At 43.9% G+C, this 12,666-nt stretch overlaps 1 protein-coding gene across 7 annotated transcripts in view; it reads right to left on the bottom strand.

The window, feature by feature from the left end:
- Positions 1-12,219, bottom strand: part of PAK3 (p21 (RAC1) activated kinase 3) — an 84,976-nt gene extending 72,757 nt beyond the window's left edge. For 2 of the 7 annotated variants that reach the window (XM_082208651.1, XM_082208655.1), the window contains exon 1: positions 11,959-12,197. The gene's annotated coding sequence lies outside the window, so the exon portion shown is untranslated. Of the gene's footprint in view, positions 1-4,172; positions 4,305-6,900; positions 6,959-11,958 lie in introns of all 7 variants that reach the window. The other 5 variants (XM_082208654.1, XM_082208653.1, XM_082208652.1 and 2 more) reach the window with 5 other exon arrangements.
- Positions 12,220-12,666: the final 447 nt, after the last annotated feature.

Raw genomic sequence — 12,666 nt, 5'->3', positions numbered from 1 at the left:
AGAAAATGACAGGCACAGCCAATTAATTTAAGTTTTGTCCCCCATCTTCCTCCCTGCTGAGTTCTACAAGAGACACAATGAGCTAAGGAGGCAGAAGCTGACAGGCAGGGCCACTCTCTGGACTGGATGTAAGTAATAAGGGGCAGGCAGGTGGGGGGGGACTGGGAGAGGGCACACCCACGTCCACAGGTCTGCTTACTTAAAATCAAAAAGTTCTGCTTGCTTAATGAAATCATTATTGTGAGGTTTCCATTAATGTCTTCTACACTTATTGCAGGCAGACTAGCACAAACGCCATAAAGCTCTGCTGTTGATTAGACAAAGTTGGGATCTTCCCCACTATCTGCTTAATTGTTAACAGAAGGTATTAGAGGAAAACCATCAATGGTACCATGTTCTTTGTGTGTAGGATGGGTCCAAGATACTTTGCTACCTGAGGCAAAAGATGAGGTGGTGTCCCTCTGCATTCCGCAAACAGAAGCTAACACACTGGCAGCTCGATCTTACCTCAGTGTTGGCAATGGGAGAGCAGCCTCCGCTATACTTGGGGGCAGCAGATCAGCTTAGGGAGTCCTGCGGGAGCCATGTAGGACCCTGCTCTGTCTACTCCCCACCCCTAAAAATATTCCATATAAACCATCTCTTCTACTGTGCCTAATGGTAGGGCCAGCCCTATCTGTGTGTGAAAAGATAAAATGAAAAGGATATCAAGCTAAAGAGAAGAGTTGTTGCCTTCCTAATGGCACTAGCTAAGGCACAAGCTTGTTTTTATATATTTATTAAGACAAATATAAAAGACTACTGGAGAATCCTGGCTGTTTCCATCATTTTTATTTGATTTGTCATGGTTAATAAAAACAAAACAGGAAGCTGGTACAGTTAGGCTGGACTTATTATTATTTCATTTGCTGGGTTGACTGCCAGTCTTTTAATTGTTTTTTTTATTGATTTATGCTTAATTAAGTTAATGTTATTTCTCATCTCATTTGTTATTAAATGCTCATCTTCCTTGCTTCGTATTGTAACAACCGGTGGTTGTAAGAAATAAATATAAACTGATCTGATAACTGTATAAATAAAGGCCAAACTATATGTTACATAGGATATTTGGGATTGGCACTGATGTCTTTGTTTTCACTTAAGGGTAGCTGTGGGAAATTCGAAACAGATCTGCAAAACTAGTGATGGGTGTGTCACATGCCTTCCCCCCAATCCTTGTCCCCCACCTTGCTTGGGGGCAAATTGAGATACCTTTGTAGCTCAGAAATATCCACCGATCTAGCACAGAACAGAACAGCCATCCAGTTCTGACAATTGTACAAATTACAAGTGGGGTAGAAAAGGCAGCCATCAGTAATGTTTCCAAAATTCTCACCTGAAGGCCTCCCTGGAGACTAGACTTACAAATTACCCAGTCTTGTTTCTAAACTGAGATTGACATATCCAGAATTGTTCATTGTTCCTTTAAAAATGAAAATAAATCCAAATTTTGTACAAAACACTCTGCATGCACAGTTTGACACAGCTTTCCATTCAGTCATGACATTTACCACCTCTCCATCACCAATGCACACAGATGCATTGGCAAAGCACACACACACAAACCCCAAGTATGATGTTGTACATGTGGTTGGACCAAGATTATTTCATGTGTTTTGTCACATGTGCAGCAGTGCATACGTGCACCAATGAAACACTGCATGAAATGTGTGATTACTTTTTGATTGCTTTTTCCCGCTGGCCCAGTTTACGTTGAACACTAAGCCAAACTATGGCTTAGGGAGAACAAACCGGAGTACATACAAATCACTCGTCCCTGAATCTGATACTGCCATGCAGCCCAAAACTAAGCCATAATTTGTCTTATTTATTTGGCTTAATCCAAACCCTATTTCCTGATATGTCTTGCTCCGAATAAACCATGAGTTACAATAACCAAGATTTAATATTGGTTTGCTGCTTGGGGTTTGTTTGGGGGAGACAAAATATGAGCTTGCATTCCTGTGTTGCGTTAGCCAAACCACTGGTAGCATGAGAGAAGCAGGACCCAAGGACGAGCAGAGTAGCCACAATATTCACTCTGGATATCCTCACACATGCTCCTTCGCATTAAACTATGGTTTGGCTTAATGCTATGTGCAAACTAGACCATAGTTTCATAAATGCATATGTGGACATCATTAATGTGATGGTGAGGAGATGTGAATGAACAGAAGGAAGTGAAAGCTGCAGCAAATGGTGCAAACTTCATTTCCATAATTAATTTTTGAAACTCATCTACTTAATCTAGAATTCAAAAAGGCTAGCACGCAGGGGAGAATCAACCAGAGGCATGGGAAGAAATAGAAGCGGGAAAACCTCCTCTCTCAACAAGTCATGCTAATTTGATGTTTTGGTCAAAAGAGGTATGAATCATGCACTGTTTATCAACCCAAGCTGCCCAGGCTATTCATTTTTAAAAAGACAACAACAACAACAGAGCTGATTCTAACACCTGTACTTATGATTCTATGCCCTGCATAATTTCCTTGCCACCTGCAATTCTGTGCATTTCCCATGCTTACGCATTGAGTAGAAGAAGTTGGATAAGGAAGACAGACACAAAAAGGAGTGGAAGAAGTAGAGGACAGCAAAGTATTGGAAGACACAAGATCTACCCACCGTGGAAGAATGGCAGATGAAAGTGATGGACTATATGACACTGGCTGAGATGACTGGCAGAATCCGTGATCAGAGGAAAGAGACAGCGGAAGAGGATTGGGAGAAATTTAGAATCTATCTTAAGAACTATTATAAAATTGAGGAATGCTAAAATGCCGAGGTGTTGAGAGAAAAAGGGATACAGTGACATAAGGTTAAGATAAAGAAAGGACTAAGAGGATATATATTTGATAAAACTGCTTAGAAGCTGCTGAAATAATTTTGTAAATTGGGATCCAGAAAGGGGAGGTATGGGGGAGTCCGAGAAAGGAGGATTATGGAAAAAAGGTTATGAAATTATACATGTTTGTTTGTCTTTTTATTCGTTTGTATTGTCTAAAAAATGCTGTAAAACCAATAAAAATTTTATATAAAAAAAAGAAGTAGAGGACAGACTCAGACAAAAGCAATAGTAATAACACAAGTGAGACCTTCAGGTTTCCATCCCTCAACTTCATGCCACTGGCTAGAGTGTCAGACTAGGATCCAAGAAACCAGGGTTCGAATCCCCACCCAACCATGAACGAAGCTCACTAGGTGACCTTGGGCCAGTCACCATCTCTCAGGCCAACTACCTCACAGGGTTGTGGTTAAATGAGGAAGAGGGAAGAACCATGTACACCAGCTTGAGCTCCATGGAGGAAAAGGGTGGGATATAAATGCAATAAATAATAATAATAAATGCATTAGCCATTTTCACACATGCACTCAAAGACAAGAAAGGGGGAGAGTGGCATCAGATTTGTTCTCACTGTTCCTGATGTTCACATGCCCATTAAAAGTGTGGAAACACAACCGACACCCTTGCCAGCTGCATGTGTGTCTGTGACAGGGGACCATGCAAAATGCGAACTGAGACTACAGATGTGAATAGGCTCCGCTTTAATAGTTGGCTGATCCCTTTTTAAAGCTGACCTGATTCTACTTTCCCCACCTTCTCACAACATTTATGAACGCCAAAGGTTCACCAAAATTCAGTAGCTGCGTAGGCTTCAGAGATCAAGTGTCAGACATGCAAACATAATAGGACACCCAGAATAGAACCCCAGTGTTTCATTTCTATGAAATTCCTGGAAGCCTGACCAGTGAGTATACACATCAGGGTGCCTTTTGCTGCGGCAAGAAAACAGATGGCAAATAAGGAAGATCACTGCAGAGCACAGCGGGAAATAGAAATGGGGAGAGAGAGATAAAACAACAGTGCAGGATCTGGGCTGGGGGCAGCATCAATGTCAGAACCCAGACACAACAAAGGTATTTGTGACTAGGAAAAGCTGCAGCCAAGGAAGTCCAATCTGTTCACGTCTCCCCTGTACTTCAGTGGTCACAATGAGGGAGCTTTGAGGCACCACACATGCCAGACAGCTGACTCTCATGCAAGTAGAACAAGAGAGTAGCATCTCCAAGGGAAGAGGCACAGCTCAGTGCATGGGCGTAACCAGGATTTATATTGGGGGGGGCAGGACACCCACCTGTCATCATCCGCTGTCTGGCTCTGTCTAGCAGATTCTGAATGAAGTGTCTCAACAACTGCTGTTTTAAATTACTCTCTTTTGACCCCAAGTACTCAGAAAAATCTGTCAAAATCTTCAGTCATTTGAAAACTAGGAAGTTAAATGCAAAAGTTAACACTAAGGAGTACCTTTCATGCAGTTAATAAGTATATTTTGCAAAACTACAAGGAACATGCCTTTTTCATCTTTTTTTATGAAATCTAGATTAAATAAAGTATTTATGTATTTGCTGGAAATCTTTTTAGCACGTCCATCTCAAATTCTTCCTTTTTCCCCAGTGCAGTTTTTCTGTGCACACTCAGTAAGAATAGGCCATTGAGAGACTCCCCTGTCATCACCGGCCTTAGCCAAGTCTTTACTCTCCACAAGGTACTACTGAATGGTTGCTCTATGGCACAAGTGGTGCATGGCTGAGCAAGAGAGATGAGCAGAGCCTTGAGGTAAGGTATCGCTCAGTTGGGTTGCCAGTTGCATTGCTAGAATGTGACACAACATTATCCAGGTAACCTCAGCAAGCATTTCAATTTCAAATATTCTGATTACTTCTACTATTAGTTAAGTATTTTTTTTTTTATTTACTTGATTGGGGGGCAGATGCCTCCTGCCCCCCTGGCTACACCCATGGATCATTGGTAGATCATGTGTTTTGCATGCAGAGGATCTCTGCCATCGCCAGTTAAAAAACTGATAGCAGGCAATGCAGAATGCCTCTGCTTCAGAACCTGGTGAACTGCTGCCAGCTTGGGCATGGGTGGTCAGTTGAATTATGCATGAAAAATATTGTTAGGTTCTGTTAATGTCATGAAAGCCCTCAAGGGGTAATATATCCCTCCAGGCACAGGCACCAGGGAAAGCCTATGATAGTTATGGACTTTTTAAGGAGAAAGGTAAAGGTAAAGGGACCCCTGACCGTTAAGTTCAGTTGCGGACGACTCTGGGGTTGCGGCGCTCATCTCGCTTTACTGGCTGAGGGAGCCGGCGTTTTGTTCGCAGACAGCTTCCGGGTCATGTGGCCAGCATGACTAAGCCGCTTCTGGCGAACCAGAGTAGCGCACGGAAACGCCGTTTACCTTCCCGCCGGAGTGCTACCTATTTATCTACTTGCATTTCGTACTTTCAAACTGCTAGGTGGGCAGGAGCTGGGACTGAACAACAGGCGCTCACCCCGTCGCAGGGATTTGAACTGCCGACCTTCCAATCGGCAAGCCCTAGGCTCAGTGGTTTAGACCACAGCGCCACCCGCACTGCTGAAATCCAAAGTTCTCCCAGCCCAGGTGTGGGAGAGGGTCCTTGGCTCTGTGGTATGGCATATGCTTCCATTCCCAGTTCAATCTTGGCCATCTTCAGTTAGAAGGATCAAGGAGGTGACACAAAATTCCTCTTCTAAGATTGTCCCTGGATTTTCTCTGCAGCCAACCAGGACAAGCAATGCTGTGCACACTGAATCCCATTTGACTATAATACTTCACTTGCTTGAGACTCCTAGCCTTCACAAAGAGCTCCCAGGATTCCTTTGCTGCAGCCAAGCAGGGAAATAGAAGATGATGAGAGCCTCAGCAGGTTCAAGAAAGAAGTACTGCAATGACCAGTGATGCAGATTTTCGGGGGGCGGGGCGGGGAATTGAATTGGAAAAACTCCTAGAAAAACCTTCCTATCAGAAAAAATTGCACTGGGTGATTTGCATCAGAAAATGTTCTGACCCCTAGAGTGATCTATTTTAGCATATTTATCTTACTTATTAAAAACAACAACACCCCAATAAACCTATATTTGCCAAAGCCCATGTGTTGGACTACAACTCTCATCAGACCCAGCCAGCTAATGGGAGTTGTAGTCCAAAGTATCTGAAGAGCACCTGGTTGGGGGAGACTGTACTAAACAAAGCTTTAAGAAAAAGCAGCCTGCGTTAATTTTCGCCGTATTTCACCAGAAATATTTGAGAGAAAAAATTAAAGCACATTTAATGTGGTTAAAATGTTGTATTGTGTAGAAAACATTATTGCAAAATTTGTAATGGCAATGCCATGTATGTCACTTAACATTATAGTCGTGCCTTGGTTTTCAAACAGCTTAGTTCTCAAACGTTTTGGCTCCCGAACACCGCAAAGTGAGTGTTCCGGTTTGCAAACTATTTTTGGAAGCCAAAAGTCCAACGTGACTTCCATGGCTTCCGATTGGCTGCAGAAGCTTCTTGGTTTCAGAATGTTTTGGAAGTTGAACGGACTTCTGAAACGGATTACGTTTGAGAACCAAGGTACAACTGTAATTACATTTAAGGGCAGGAGGGAACAGAGGCACTGAAAACTGTTGACAACAAATGCAAGCTGACAACCTAAAGAACGGTGCATTGTATATTCATTGCAAGTAATGAACTTATGAAAAGGAAAATTTTCTTCACAGAAATAAAGTGCTGGGAAAATCTCCATCCCCTCATCACTTGCCCCGATAGATTGAGGATGAGCATTGGAATCTGTTTCTGTTGGAAGTAGCAAAGGAGGTTGGAGCAACAGAAGCCAAAGCCTCAGACCCAGGGGGACTGGATACAGTAAACAGAACCAGGCAGGTAAATGGCTAAGCAGTAAGGATGGGCAAAAATGTCTCTTTCAGGGCACGAACACATTAAGGTGGTTGTTACCTCCTGCTATGTTTCAAGTCGCACTTTATGTTGCCGGACACATTATTCACCTGATTTGTTTCCCGTGCCTGCAGTCCTCACACAGCTGTTATTCAGTGAAGCCATCACCTGTGCATATACAAACCTCAGCTTAATGAGAGATTACATTTTCAAACTGGGTGGAAGCTGGTTTGAGGGAAAGCACATGAAACAGCAGTATTTCTCAAGAAGCTACAGAATACAGATGGATTGTGACAGTGAGTATGGGAGGGGGCAGGTAAGCCCCGCCCTGCATAATCAATCACATGACAGGGCACATCAATATCATTTGAGGGCTTGTCCCCCTCAAATATTTTATTGGGGGAGGAGCAAAGGGATCTCAGCATCTAAGAGTTGGTTTCCAAGAATTGTGACTAATGCTATGCATTTTGGGCTTCAAACACCAGTTGTGGGAGTGCACTGGAGCCAGAGTAAATGGGATTGTGTACCCAGCCTCAGTTTCCCTGTTTCTCATTCTTCCAGTGTTGGCCACATTCACACTCTTAAAGCACTATGATGCCACTTTAAATACTCATGGCTTCCTCCCAAAGAATGCTGGAAGCTGTAATTTGCTAAGGGTGCTGAGAGTTGTCAGAAGACCCCTGTTTTCTTCCCAGTGGTTTCCTACTCAGACTGATTTCACAATTAACCCTTCTTCATGGGGAACTCTGGAAATTGTAGCTCTGGGGGGTGGAAAAGAGGTTTCTTAACAACTCTCAACACTCTTAACAAAAACTATAGTTCGCGGGATTCTTTGTGGTATTGTAGCTTTTTTAATGGATGGTGTGAATGTGGCCCTTGTTCAGTTCTTTACATTTCTATATCAGTTAGTGGAGTGTTTTTCTTTAAGACCTCATGAAAATTCAGCATCATTTCAGTGCAAATTTCTCCTAACAGAGCAGATTCTGGTATGTAGTTTTGACTGATATACTTTTTTTTGGGGGGGGGGTTGGAAAGCAAAATAGCCACCTCAGACCACCTCATAAAAAGGTAAGTAATTAATGTGTGAAGAGCAAACGTTCATAGAACTGTAGACTAATATGCATATTTAAGTTCTGGACTTAAGCAGTAGCCCAGGAAGCGCAAATCAATTAAGTTCACTTAATTGTGGAATGAACGATATCTTTAAGGATCTCTAGCAGCAAAAAATACATAGCATAAAAACAAAAGCAACATTTAAAAGCCCTGGCAAAACAGAAACTTCACCAGACCACGAACTTCTCTAGGAAAAGAACTCCAGAGATGCGAGGTCAAACCAGAAAGTGCCCTGTCTTTGGTCACCACCTGCCTTTCTTCAGCTGGATTGGGACCACATAGCAAGAATTTGTAAAGCACACGGTTTTACCCAAAGACTTATAGGAACTGTGGCTCTGTGAGGAGGAAACTGGAGATCCCAGGATTCTTGGGGGACACCATGACTGTTAAAATGGTATAAATATGCTTTGAATGTATGGTGTGAATCGGCAGGTTCATGTAGAAGCAGGTGGTCCCTTTAGAATATATATAAAATACCACTACCACTGAAAACCAAAAACCCAACAGCAAATTGTAACTTCAGACATGGATAAATAGCAGCACTCAATTACTGCTGTTCTACTTTAAGCTGCAAGTGATGTGGCAACTCTGGGTTGTGTCCAATACTATTCCTACTTAGAGACCCATTGAAATAATGGAAATGCCTTCTTTCTGATGCAGCTTGATTCTAAAGTTAGTAATTAATGCAGAGTTGGGATGGCTTAATACCAAGAGAAAAGGTTTCCCTGTAGCCTCTGTTATGAAGAAATTCGCCCAAAGAAGGTGCAACAGAATTTGTCAGTCACATGAAACAGGCACAGTCTGATGATACCCCACCATTACTGCTGCAACTATGCAAAGGGAACTGTCCACCCAAACTTAGAGGAACTGTCCATCCTCGTTATTGGGCATTTGTCAGTCATATTCCATTCACAGGCCTCGAACTATCCAAATATTCACTTTCTAGAGATGGCAGCAAATGGTTGGACTACCTGAGGTCTGCAATGGCCGAAGTAGACAATCCGAATTGCAGAGTTCTTGCAATTACATAGTTCCTGCCTTTCATAAAGGTAAAGGTAAAGGTACCCCTGCCCAAACGGGCCAGTCTTGACAGACTCTAGGGTTGTGCGCCCATCTCACTCAAGAGGCCGGGGGCCAGCGCTGTCCGGAGACACTTCCGGGTCACGTGGCCAGCGTGACATCGCTGCTCTGGCGAGCCAGAGCCGCACACGGAAACGCTGTTTACCTTCCCGCTAGTAAGCGGTACCTATTTATCTACTTGCCCCCGGGGGTGCTTTCGAACTGCTAGGTTGGCAGGCGCTGGGACCGAACAACGGGAGCGCACCCCGCCGCGGGGATTCGAACCGCCGACCTTTCGATCGGCAAGCCCTAGGCGCTGAGGCTTTTACCCACAGCGCCACCCGCGTCCCTTCCCACAGCGCCACCCGCGTCCCTTCCCACAGCGCCACCCGCGTCCCTTTCATATCCTTTCATAAATAATAATAATAGCGGTGTGTGTCGGGGTCATTATTTTTGTTTGTTATTAGGACATGCATTTTTGTGTTTTTATGTTGTAAACCACCCTGTGATCTTCCAATGAAGGGCAGAACAGAAATTTAATAAATAAAATTGCCAGCCCCTGCAAAGTTGGTGTGCTCTTAGAACGGATAGCCTACCTTGCAACCAAGCTAGAACCAGACCTGACAATCAACGATTCACACCTTGCAATGTACATGCTGAGCTCCGTAGCTGTAGAAGGTGTACCACGGTCCTCTCCACTTCTGCAGAGCTCCTTCAGAACCTTATGTGTACACAGATCAACCTTCCCCCGGATCCAACAAACTGCTCTTTCCTTTGTTTTTCTTTCAGTGTCTCACCGCACTACATGGTTAAACTATGGTAAATGTAATAGTGGCCGCCAACATGGATGGCCTTAAAGGAAGATTGGGAAATTCATGAAGGAGACAGCTGTCAATGGCTACTAGCCATGATGGTTTTGCTGTCTCTTCATACTAGTGCCTGGGAATCACAAGTGGAGAAAGAACTGTTGTGCTTGGGCCCTGCTTATAGGCTTCACATAGTCATGATTGGTCACTGTGGGAACAGGATACTGAGCAAGATGGGACCCCTTTGGCCTGATCCACCAGGATGCTTTCTTATACCGCTGTTTCACTCAACCTCTCACTGCACACCACCCTTCCACCTTGTTCCTTTCTCTATGAACATCACCAACTGACTTCCTTCCTCTTTTCCCTCCTCTCTCAAGCTTCCCATTTCCCACTCAAGCAGCTTTCCTTCCTCCCCCTGCCCATCTTCCTCACTGGCATAGCAAACCCATCTTCCTCCTTAGCATCAATCTGCCACCCATGATCCCTCTCCTTTCTCCCAGCCCTCCCCTCCCCTCTCCCACCAGCTGTGCCTCTGGAAAATCTAGAAATAAACTGCAGAATGTTAATTTATGAATCAAGGAGGAGTCATGGGGGACCACTTGATTTCATTCCCCACCAGGGCCCAGCATTTTCTATTATCTTTCCCAACAGCAGATAGCTGCTTCACCCACCCCTCAGACTTTCTCCCTCTGCCTGCCCCCCTGCTGCCACCACTGTAACAGCCAGCCATGTTGACACCATCCCCGCATCCCCCCACTTCCCCACCCCAGTGAAAGATTCAAACAATCAGATCTATGTCTGGTCTTTGACCTGCTGAACCGAAACCTCACTCGACCTTGGCAGCCCTGCCTAGGGGTGCAGAATTTTGACAAGCTCCAAACCCCCCAAAAATTATGATCAACAAGAAATGCAGTGTAAAACATACCAAACCCCAAAATTATTTCCTCAGTATTAAAAAAAAGAAGTGATACACATCTTGACAAAAGGAAGAGCCATCCCCAGGCACATGAAAGGTGTTGAAAACCAAACATGAAGACAAAATGCCAGTGCCCAGAGAGTCCCATCACAGTCAGAGACACTGAAAATAAACCTCTTGACTATGAACCCCTTTTTTTTTAGTAGAGAGAGGGGAGATAGGGGCCATTTTAAATGGATAACAAGATCAGCATTCAGCTGATGAGGCCCACTGAGTCACACATGCTTAACAATACTAGAGACAATCCCATTTTTGCACCTCTGCTTTTTAAAATCATTTTCACCATCATCTTCTTATTGCTGCTTAACAAAGATACACTCATCGTCTTCCATTCTGGTGCCCAAATACAAACAGATCCTAAAACCTGACATGAAACAGAAGGAGCAAAGAGAGCAGTAGGGAGTAGGATAGTGCATGGTGACAGTTCCTTACTTGGATAACGTAGCCATACATACAGGTCTGGGACAAAGGGAGGAAGCCTAGCAAAAGAAACACCAGCATTTCAAGATCACAGACTAATGCCTTATGGGAAGAACATCCTTACATTGTATTAGCCCCCAAAGCCCCCTTTCAAAACAAAAGAAAATACATAAATGGCTTTAATGCATTGGCCGGGAAAACACACACACACACACACACACACACACACACGGTACTACAATAAGGCCACGTCTCTCTCGTGCATCTGAATAACAACCAAAGCCTGTATTGTTCCCTTTCAATGGGAAGCCCATCAAGGCAGCTCCTGCCGCTGACATCCGTGTTGACACTTCAGTCAGCTGCAAGAACAGATTTCTGCATTTGCAATCGCAAGCCCCCCTTCCCATTTTCCCTCCATCCCCTCAAGAGTTAAAACTGCTAGAAGATGTCAGTCTCCAGATTTTCTGAAACTGCTGTTGTTATTTTTAAAAAAAAAAAAAAAAAAACATTTACAAATCAGAGAGGAAGGGGGCAGGGAGATGCAAGATGCTTTGAAGACAAGGAACAAGATCCCTCCACCAAAGCAAGGTTTACGCACCACTATAAAACGAAAAACAAAGCATGCATTTTCTGGGATCCTCTTTCTCCTGCAGCGGAGACAGAGAAGCTCCTTGATTGCAAAAGCAGAAGAATGCGTGGCTCAGGTGTCTTGCAAACGGAAGATCCACAGGCCAGCCCTGTTCCCAGTGTAACAGCAGCAAAGGGGAAAATGAGGTTGGGGGAAGCATTACCTGCAGTCTGCCCTGTCATGCTGTATCCAGACTGTCGGCCTCTTAGGGTCTGGTATTGTCATCGAAAGCAATACCCTTTGCAGGAAAAAAAGAAAGAATGGGGAGTGGGTGAGGAGGGAAAGGAAGGCACACTTCTAGCTTAGTCCATTAAAAGGCTTCCCTTTCTCCCCATAGAGCAGCTTCTGACCTCCAATCCTAACATTAGTAGCTTGGATGCTTCACTGCCTCAGTGCTGTTCCCTAGCACATGTCGTCACCAGGCTCCTGCCGCCCTGATTGGCTGAGAGGGAGCAGATAATAATACTACTAATAGCACTGGCAGGGCAGGGGAAGACAAATCTTATGTTTCAGAGACAAGCAACTGTGGGAATCTGAGGTGGGCGGCCTCATTCAGAAACTTGAATCCAGCCCCCCCCCCCGCGCCAGTGGCCTTTGACCTTTTCCCTCAGCTAGCTTTAGATTAAAGCCTATGCAAACTTTTAAAATGTTGTGCTTACCCAAGCACATTCCTTATGGCTAAATGAATGGAAAGGGTATTATTATTATTATTATTATTATTATTATTATTATTATTATTATTATTATTATGTGGATCCTGATTATTTCAGGACCCAGAGCAGCAGCAACAATAACAACAACAACAACAACAAAAACTGCCCTCTTAGAGCAACTCACACTCAGGGTCATAAAATAATTTTAAAACACACAC

Source organism: Podarcis vaucheri (genome assembly GCF_965113315.1).
Source record: "Podarcis vaucheri genome assembly, chromosome: Z".
Taxonomy (NCBI): domain Eukaryota; kingdom Metazoa; phylum Chordata; class Lepidosauria; order Squamata; family Lacertidae; genus Podarcis; species Podarcis vaucheri.
This window is presented reverse-complemented; position numbering and strand designations above follow the sequence as displayed.